Source organism: Meleagris gallopavo, chromosome 4 (genome assembly GCF_905368555.1).
Source record: "Meleagris gallopavo chromosome 4, MGAL_WU_HG_1.1, whole genome shotgun sequence".
NCBI classification, from domain to species: domain Eukaryota; kingdom Metazoa; phylum Chordata; class Aves; order Galliformes; family Phasianidae; genus Meleagris; species Meleagris gallopavo.
Window position 1 is genome coordinate 19,256,082 of NC_139407.1, and position 10,560 is coordinate 19,266,641.

General features: G+C 43.1%; 1 pseudogene; it reads right to left on the minus strand.

Moving 5' to 3' along the window:
• Positions 1-9,238: 9,238 nt before the first annotated feature.
• On the minus strand, positions 9,239-10,249 carry LOC146544432 (uncharacterized; annotated as a pseudogene).
• Positions 10,250-10,560: the final 311 nt, after the last annotated feature.

A 10,560-nucleotide genomic window follows, 5' to 3' on the forward strand; every position in this document is an offset into this window, starting at 1 on the left:
GGTCTTCTCACTGCTGCAGATGGGGAAAGCTGTTCTCCTTCACCAGTGCTGCAGTGGTAGTGTCATGCATTGCAAGTGGAAGAGAGCTCACAGTCACTTAGCCATCCCAAGGCACGATGAAGACATACCCCAGTCACTCTGCAGGAAGTCCTCCTGGCCCTATAGCAGGGTCACATGCTTCCCACCAGATTCCCACCACTAGACTCCCCATGGCCACCACATCCTGTTGGGTCCTAGCTGCCTGCACAGGGCAGGGCCAGGGAAACATGAGTGATGCTGTGAGGATGGGCACCAAGAGCTGCTGTAAGCAGTCACGGGCACAACCCAGCACAGCACAAAGTATCACTCAACCTCCTTCACAGTAATACTCAGCACAATCCAGGAACAAGCTGGACTGAGCCAGGTTCTGCCAGAGCCTCAACACAAGCAGTGACAGCTGCACACACACACACACACACACACACACACACACACACACACACACACACAATCCCTTGCCTGCTGGTGTCACAGCCTCTTGCTTGGTGACATCATTTGGGTCATCACGTGCACCTGTTAACACAGCACTGCCAAGTCTATCACTAAACCTGGCCTGTCCACCCTGCAGCCCTGGACAGTCATGAATGCAGCCCCACAGGATCATAAACTTTTAATACTGTTATTTTTAGAGAGTTTTTTTTTTTTTATGAGCCAATTGTGTGAAGCTCAAGTGCGGACTGCATAGACAACAACAGGATGCTGTGGAGGGCAGGGCTAAGCCCACCTGACGCGTTCACCACACACACAGTCAAATCAAAACCTGCATGTATTGCACATTATATGAGCTTGTGCCATTTGGTGAGGAAAACGTAGTGACTGCCAATAATAATATTTCAACCCACCTACACCCACGCGTGCCTGTGAAGACACACCTTTCTTCTTATTAAGCACACATGTTACTTTTCTTATTTGTTAAATTTGTGCTTCTGTTATTCTTATAAATAATGTAATAAGTCAACACGTTCCCTTTAGAACATAACACCAAAAAAAAAAACTGTAATTGAAAAATATTTCCTTGCCAACACAGGTAAATTGGTCACTGGCAAAGATCTAACATAAAACTTGTATCTGTCCATCTGCAAAACAACGTACAAAAGAATACACCAACGTTATTAGCTATGTAGCTGCCTATTGATACATCACAGCCTCTAATAATACCTTTACACACCATATTCTTAGAATAAATCAGTGCAAAGTTCCACCTGAATGCAGTGGCATAATCTGATTGTCAGCCTATCAAAGCTTAGAAACATGAGGGAAGAGCTTAACCCCTAGCTTTCAAACACTTCAGTTTCTTTGCATATTTCTAAGAATCAAGATATATTAGGTAGTCACTCAAGCCTGGAAAGCAGAGCTGCTGACTGTTCATGCTTCAAAGAATAATTCAACCTGAAGTTGATAGTGCTTGTTCAACATACTCATAATGTGTTGAGGGGAGCAGAGAAAAACAAATCATACTAGTTTTTCAAACAGTGCTAGACACCCACCTGCTCTTAATAACTTACAGTAATACTTACTAATTGCAATAAGCTATTACAAATCAGACCATGGCAAGAGGTGTTCATAGCTCTGTTATTATAGACTTGGACCAAAGTTCTTGAGACCCATTCTCATGGTACTCAAGACAAAGCCACACTGGTGCTAAATATACTGGGGGGAATCACCTGTTTTGACCTGCTGGCTATGCTGTGTTAAATGCACCCCAAAATGCAGTTTGCATTCCTGAGTACTAGGCTATGCTGCTGGCTCATGCTAAGCCTGCTGTCAACCAACACTTCCAGCTTCTGTTCTGCCGAGCGGCCCTCCAGCCATTTGTCTCCCTGCCTGTGCCTCTCTGGTGATATGCCATCCCAGGAGCAGAACACAGTATCTTTGCTGAATTTCATGACAGTGTTCTGTTTTATACAGAACCCTCTACAAGGCTTCTTGTCCCTCCAGGGAGTCAACAGCACCTCTCAGATTAGACAACAAACTTGCTGAGAATGCATTTCACTCCCTAAGGATGCTCAGGCAGCATACCCCTAAGTGAGGGAGGGTTACTGGCTTAAACTTAGAGCCATACTCACTGAAGTATATTGTTTTTGACAGCTTGAAGTAATGTGGAGTAAGATTGCTTCTTAATCCAAGGTAAATTATGCCAGTAACAGAGTATTGCATTAGATATAGACCAGAACATTTAGCACTTCACAAATCTGAACTCCAGCTTTCATCCATCTTCCTCCCCTGAAAACATACATACGTACAGATCTCACAGCCACAAAGCCTTCCATACAAGCCTTGAAGAGTTACCTACTTGCCACTACTCCATCAGGCATTCTGAATCACTAATCATTACCCTCTAAATTACACTTTTTTTTTTTTTTTTTTTTTTTTTTTTTTAAGTTTTTGCCCATCGAGAAATATTCAGTGTTCTTCTGTTCTTTAGAAACTACACACTGCTCTGTGAAGAACATTGAAATACCTTTCGTATTCAGAGAGAGCAGTCAGGATGAAAAGTTTATGCTTTGTTTCACTGTAGAGCCACCACGATCTGCCACTACTGAACATTCACTCACGTTGTTTAGGCTGAATTTGAGCTATGAAAAAATCTAGCACTATAACAAATGCTGCAGACAAACAAGGAAACAACAAAATGAATATAATATTAAGATTTTGGGGTTAAAGCCCAAGAGGCTTAAACAATCAGAAGCTTGAAAATCAATACAAGAAGTAATCAAGAAAGTTAGGACCTGAACGTTTGCATTAGCAAATCTCAGAAAAAAAATTAAAAAGAATCTGCTTTCTGCAGTCAGCATTCTAGTGAATCCAGTGTGCTGGACAAGTACATCAGGATCCACAATACCAAAAGCTGGGGTCCCACCCCCACCCTACGTACTCAGGGTTTACATACATGCCTGACTGCATGAACTTATACTGAGTGCACAAGAGTAGACAACTCCAAGTCAATGTTTCTGTTCCTTCAGTACAGCTGCTGATTTTTTAATAACCACCCTATGAGAGAATTACTACTGCCAGTGTACCCAGTTTTGTAAACCTTTGTGAAGGCATTTTGATATAAATAAAGATTAAATATTTCTGAATTATTTGGTTGGCTTACCAAATTTATTCAGGGGTTCTGTTCTTATTTAATTCTTTCACCTAACAACTTTTCTGCATTTCTTGAAATATATTCTAACATAAGCAGAACAGACAAATTGAGCATGCTTTACGATAAAAATGTGAAATAACTGACTACAAATTGATTTTTCAACCTCAGGAAAATCTTCCTCGTCCCTCGTCTTTTATCAGCCTCAGCTCCTGTACAGAGATTATAACCAATATGGATTGGTAAGAACAGAAAATAATCAGATCATTCTAACTCAAAACTCAAACTAGTTTTGTTAAAAGGAAGATGTTGACTAACCAGAGGACAATCGTGGACCAAAGAAAGGAAGACTAGGACAGTATCATCTAATAAATGCTCATATTAAAATGGTATAAGTAAATCCCATCCAGCCACTCTGACCTCTACATTTTAAGGAAGAAAAATATTTTCTTTCAAAATACTCCTCACAGAAATAAAAGTGCTCCATTTCTTTTAATGCTGAACTGCTTCCTTTATGTTCTTGGACATATTCAATATTTGTACAGAAAAAACCTAGGATCCTTAATATTGGATTAAGGAATTACGTGCAGTGGGATTTGCAGCCTTTTTCCATTTTCTCACTCCTATCATACCAGTACTTACTGAGTTGAAGTGAGCTGGAGGCAAGTTCAATTTCCATCTCTGCTCAGGGGAGTGATTAAATTCATCAGACGCTGAGAAAGTCAGTGCAATGAATATGGCAAGTCTTGGCTGCCAAACCTATGAGGAAGGATTAGTACCAGACACACAGTCACCAAAAGAAAATAACTGCAAAGAAAGCCTAGTTAAAGAAATAAAAAAATAGAAGGAAATGAAAAAATAAATCTCCTAAAAAGAAAAAAAACAAGATACTATAAGCAGGAAAAAAAACACATTAAATTCAATCATATATTTCAATACTATAGAATATTCTAAGAGTAAAATTTTAGACTCAGAGTAACCTGTGGGCATCCAATCTTTTGGTTTGTGTGGGCCATAGTGAGTGAAGAGGAATTGTCTTGGGCTGTATCTATGACAGTTGCTCCAAAAGTAATGCCTCCTATATATTTCCATGGAAACTACAACTTATATACAGAGCACAATAACACTGTTTAATAGAGAAAATGCTCAGTTATAAAACGCTCCGTCTCAACAGTCACCACTATTAGCTCTGTATTTTTGCCAGCAATGAACAGGAGCCTGCATGCTGCGCTCATAACAGCCTGTACCAGCGGAGGTGATCCACTGCTGCTATCGCCCCTGCTGAAACGCACCACCCATCACCTCACTGTGCTCACACCCACTGTTTGGTCTACAGAAACGTTCAGCAAGCATCGATGAATGTCAGTGGGTGTAATTTTTTAGGAATGAATGAATTCAGTTTTGAGTTGGACTGTTTTTGAAAGAAACAAGCAGGTCTTCTAAAGTGTGGGCTGCTAACTTGACTAAGCCTGGGGAATAAAGACAGGCCCAGAATTATCAAAAGAACTCTCTTATTAAACAGGTTTTGAAAACACTTTTTCTACGATTTCAAGTTAGTGGGAAAAAATAAAAATGAATAACCTTCTAATTAAGCTGAATTACTCATTATAACAATAATTATAAAATAATAAACAATTTGACTAACGTCAAATATAATCATATAAATATCAACAGAAAAATTAATCTCAAATTGCACAGGATCATTTATTTAAAATTAGTTCTGTTTGATAGATAAGCACTCACAGAAAGCATGTGGATTAATCCCTGTTTAAAGAATGCTTTCATACACAATTAATTTACCATTAGCTCTGAACATCCGAGAACTTTGGAGCTGATATGTGAATGTCTTGACTTTAGCAAAGTCTGTTGGATACTCCACCCTCCCAAGTGTGTTTGTTCTGCCAGCTCCTTTGAAAATATACAGTGAAAGCTACCCTGTATTACCACCATCCAGTATGCCTTGAACACCTGATGTCTGGGGATCTACCCATTTCATGTGCCAATTGGTTCACACCAAGTTTGGGCTTTTTTGCCTAAAGATCACAGCCAAAATCATAACAATGGCCACCAATAATTTATATTCCCCAACAGAAACAGTGATTAATGGCTTGTAGCAGAAAACTGTACATCAGGATACCAAGGAAACTGGCAAACTTCAGACAAGAGCTGTTCTTCACGTGCAGCAGCACACTGTTGCAGGAAATCAGCACAGCTCTTAATCTGATATCTACATATGCTTCTCTGTGGAGGTGAAATCACTCCCACAAATAGTTTTTACCAGTAGAACTGTGCTATTGATTGGCTTACCTTCCTGAAGCAGTATTTATGAATCACAGTTTGATTTTTTACTTTTTAGTTTTTCATTTAAACAAATCTCCACAGAAGGGGGAGGAAAAAACAAAACAAAAACAAAACAAAACATACAGTTTCCCCTTTCATATGGCCAATGTTAACAATAGCATCTTAATGTAAAGATCTGAGATTCTCTGAATATTGTGCCACTTCTTTTTTCTCCATTAATACCACTGTTGAGCAAACTTGCGTATAGTCACCATGTCCCTACATAGCATTGCCACATCACTGCTTCAGTACATCTAAGTAGCTTTGCATTAGTACAACTGTGCAAGTAACTGCTTAAATACCAAACAAAATAGTTCCACTGAAAGTCAGCGATCAAATTTTATGATCTCTTGGATTTCATTCATACTTTGGGAGATGCCTGTCACTGGGGGATGTTGCTATTACATCCTCAGCAGGAAAACTAACAATCTAGAATTTGATGACCAAAAGACACTTCTATCACCAGGGAAACTCCCACGTGAGATCTCTATTCTTTCTTGCCACGTAAAAGGTAACGAGATGGAATTGTATTCCTTTACAGATGTCCTGAATACCTGCTAAAAGGCCAATCACTGGAGCCAGTGCGACAGCATTGAGTGCTGTACTCTCTTGTATCTTTGATCCAGTTCATTAAGAGTTATCATGCTGCTAGTTTTCAGGAAAAAAATAATAATTTCAGAAGTTCAGAATATCAATTAATAGACTTTTTTCCCCCCCCACAATGAGTAAAATTGTACTTCACATTAGGCTACAGTACCTCTCAAAAATTAGACTTGAAGATACGTGAAACACATTGACGCGCACAGTGCAAAATCTCTTCTATGAAGGAAATAGAGTTTGTTAGGAGTGTTTATGCACTTTCTAAACCACACCAGACTGTTCCTGCCATTGAGAACAAGTGTGTTGCAAGAACACCCCACATGCTCACAAAGATGCCAGTCACAACAGCAACTTGGAGAAGTTCCAGCACACTGTAAGATACAGGTTGGTGATGCCATTAGCTTGGATACTAGCATCCAAAAATAAAGCCAATTCAACTGTAATCACAGGTACTGAAATAACTCCATGACAGAAGCAAAAGAGCTCCTTGATTTTGCACACAGGGCCACCTCAGAAATTTGATGTTTAAGGAGATGGTATTACGTGCAAAGAATACACCAAATTGCTACAAATGCTCATATTATTCACAAAATGTTATCCTTTTCCTCAGAAATTCAACTAAGTAGCATCTGAAATAAATCAACCTACCTACATACTACCGATGTGTCAGCTCACCAGGACCACAGGACACTTGGGCTAGGCAAGCCATCTAGTATTTCAGCCTCAAAATTGTACCTCCTTGATTTGAGCTAGGATTTAGTAATTTTTTTCATCTTAGATTGCAGTTCTTAAAGTAATGACATTTGTAATTTTATTTCCATGTTTATATGGTTATATTAGCAGAACTTTGCAGTTATCATTACGCTTCATTACGTGATGTTGAGAGATACTGAAATAGAAGATAACTTGTATTTTCAGCCCCTAACTATGAAAATAGATAATCTGCTTTTTGTTTCATTAAGTCAAAGCCCAACCAAGAAATAACTTGTCATTCACATTCAAAACCTGACTTCGATTTAAGCTAAGCTACTAATATTGACCAAAAAAAAAAAAACACAATAAAAAAAGATACCAAGTTTACACTACAGGCAGGACCACACTTTGATGAAGAACCACAGACAGTAGCCAGTAGGAAAGAAATGAGTAAGGCAAGTTTGGAAATAAGACTGGAAAGGAGATCACTGATAAACAGGACCACATGAGTACAGTATCACAGAAATAATACCTCCTCAAAATTACAGGAGGAGTTAGTATTTCAGCACAGAATACGGTCTGTGCATGTGCTGGCTTTCTATTTCAAACCCCCTGCCACAGGCAGGCTTGCCAACCACTAGACCAGGCTGCCCAGAGCTACATCCAGTCTGGCCTTGAATGCCTCCAAGGATGGGGCATCCACAACCTCTCAGGGCAACCTGTTCCAGTGCGTCACCACCTGTGTGAAAGACATTCTCCTAATATTTAACCTAAACCTCCCCTGTCTTAGTTTAAAACCATTCCCCCTTGTCCTATCACTATCAAGCCATGTAAACAGTCATTCCCTCTCCTGTTTATATGCTCCCTTCAAGTAATGGAAGGCCACAATGAGGTCTCCCCGGAGCCTTCTCCAAGCTAAACAAGCCCAGTTTTCTCAATCTTTCTTCATAGGAGAGGTGCTCCAGCCCTCTGAGCATCTTAGTGGTCCTCCTCTGGACCTGTTTCAAGAACTCTGCGTCTTTCTTGCGCTGGGGGCCCCAAGGCCCCAGGCCTCAATGCAGAACTCCAGACGGGGCCTCACAAGAGCTATGTAGAGAGGAACAATCACCTCCCTCTCCCTGCTGGCCATTACCCTTTCAACGCAGCCCAGAACACAGTTGGCCTTCCGGGCTGCAAACGCACATTGCTGGCTCATGTCCAGCTTCTCACCCATCAGGACCCCCCAGTCCTTCTCCACAGGGCTGTTCTTAAGGAGTTCTTCCCCCAGTCTGTATAAATACCTGTGATTGCCCCAGCCCAAGTGCAGCACCTTGCACGGGCCCACTTCTCCAGCCTGTCCAGGTCCCTCTGGATGGTTTCCCTTCCCTCCAACTTATCAACTACACCACTCCGCTTGGCATCGTCTGTGAAGTTGCTGAGGGTGTATTCAATGCCACTGTTTATGTCATTGATAAAGATGTTGAAGAGCACCGGTTCAAGAGCAACTCTTAGGGAATACCAGTTGTGACAAGGTTCCACTCATAGAACCATTATTCACAACGCTCTAGTTGTGACCAGTCAATCAGATTAAGAACTGTCCATCCTTCAAATCCATGCCTCTCCAATTTAGAGAAAAGGATGTAGTAAGGGACCATGTCAAAGGCTTTGCAGAAGTCCATGTAGATGACATCTATCAACCATTCCCTGTCCACCAATGCTGTCACTCCATCACAGAAGGCCACCAGTTTGATCAGGCACAATCTGCCCTTGGTCTCAAATCACCTCTTCGTCTCATATGTGCCTTGAAATGGTAACCAGGAGGATTTGCTCCATGATCTTCCCAGGCACAGAGGCGAGGCTCACCAGCCTGTAGTTCCCAGGGTCATCCTCTCTCCCTTTCTTGAAAATAGGAGTAACATTTCCCTTTTTCCAGTCACTGGAGCTTTCACCAGACAGCCATGATTTTTCAGATATGATGGAGAGCAGCTTGGCAACCACATCAACCATCTCTCTCAGAACCGTGGGATGCATATCAACTGGCCCCATGGACTCATATGCATTCGGTTTCATGAGGAGGCCTCAGGCTTGTTCCACTTCACACTGGGATGGAACCCACTCCTCTCACCCACACCTATAGTTTCATGGCTTTGGCAGACATGGGGAGTCTGACCACAAGTAAAGACTGAGGTGAAGCACTTATTGAGCACCTCAGCTTTTTCCATGTCTGAAGAAGTCAGTTCTCCACCCTCATTTATCAGAGGGGGAATACTCTCCTTCATCTGTCTTATCCTGTGTATGTAACTGTAGAATCCCTTCTTGTTATTTTTCATATCCCTTGCCAAGTTCAGTTGACATGTCCACAAGTGCCATACCTACACACCTACATACGTCCAGGGAACGGCAGTTTGCACATGGCAGCAGTAGCTCTGTTTAGGATAAGAATGATACTCTGTCTGTGGAATAGTCTTTTTATTATTATTATTATTTTTGCTTTATAAACTATCATAAGCCCTGCAAGCAGCATGGCCTCTTGCGGGGCTGGGGAGCATCCTGAGTGTTGTTGGCCCTCCTCTTTTTGGGGCAGTGGGTACTCCTAGAGGAGCGCTTCCTGTCCCAGCTGGGAGTGGAGTGCCTGTGACTGCAGCCCTGGGCACTGGGCCCTGCTACCTCCTGCCCTGGTTGCACAAAGGGCTGCTCCTGCTCCCCAGGACTGGGTATGGAGGGGAGCTTACAATCATCCCCATGGAGGACCCTACTGAATGTGCCAGGGAGCTCCTGCATGTCTGGATCTACAGAGGTGCTGGAAGTGAGAGTCCTCTGTGAAGAGGCAGCTATGGAACTGTCCTCCTGCTCCTGGGCAGTTTCATCATTCTCAAGACCCCGCAGCCTCCAGGCCTCCTGGCTGTACTGGCTGACAATGGTGTCTATGAGCCAGACAATGAGTGGCATGGCAATGGATCCCATGCTGGGCTCTATACACTGGAGCATGGCATCCCTGTCCGGCCCCAGCTGACAAAAGCAACACAGGAAGAGGCTCTCCGTTGATCGGACCTGCCACCAGTTGATCCCAGGGATGGAAGAGAGCTTCTGGTGCAGGGAGGGCAGCACAGGGTCGAGGATGCTGTGTTGCTCCCTGAACAGCACTGCCCACTCCTGTGGCAAGAGGCCTCCCACTCTCTCCCTCAGTACTGGCCCTGCACCCCTCCGCTCAGGTGGCAACAGCAGAGGGGATGGAGCTGCAGCGCCAGCAGGGACTGTGCTGGTGCTATCATGAAAGCTGGCAGGTACTGACACCGCAGGCGGGGAGACAACACATTCTATGTATTGTTTGTCTCCCCACACAGAAAGCTTGATAGTCTTCATAGCAGTCCTGCAGAGCGGGCAGCTGGCTCTCAGCCTTGCCCATCGCTGGATGCGGCCAAGGCAGAACAGATGGTTACATGGGGTTGCAGTCGCAATGTCTTGTCGTACCTAACGGCAGATAGGACACATCCATTCCTCTGTTGCAGCCATGGTCTTCTCACTGCTGCAGATGGGGAAAGCTGTTCTCCTTCACCAGTGCTGCAGTGGTAGTGTCATGCATTGCAAGTGGAAGAGAGCTCACAGTCACTTAGCCATCCCAAGGCACGATGAAGACATACCCCAGTCACTCTGCAGGAAGTCCTCCTGGCCCTATAGCAGGGTCACATGCTTCCCACCAGATTCCCACCACTAGACTCCCCATGGCCACCACATCCTGTTGGGTCCTAGCTGCCTGCACAGGGCAGGGCCAGGGAAACATGAGTGATGCTGTGAGGATGGGCACCAAGAGCTGCTGTAAGCAG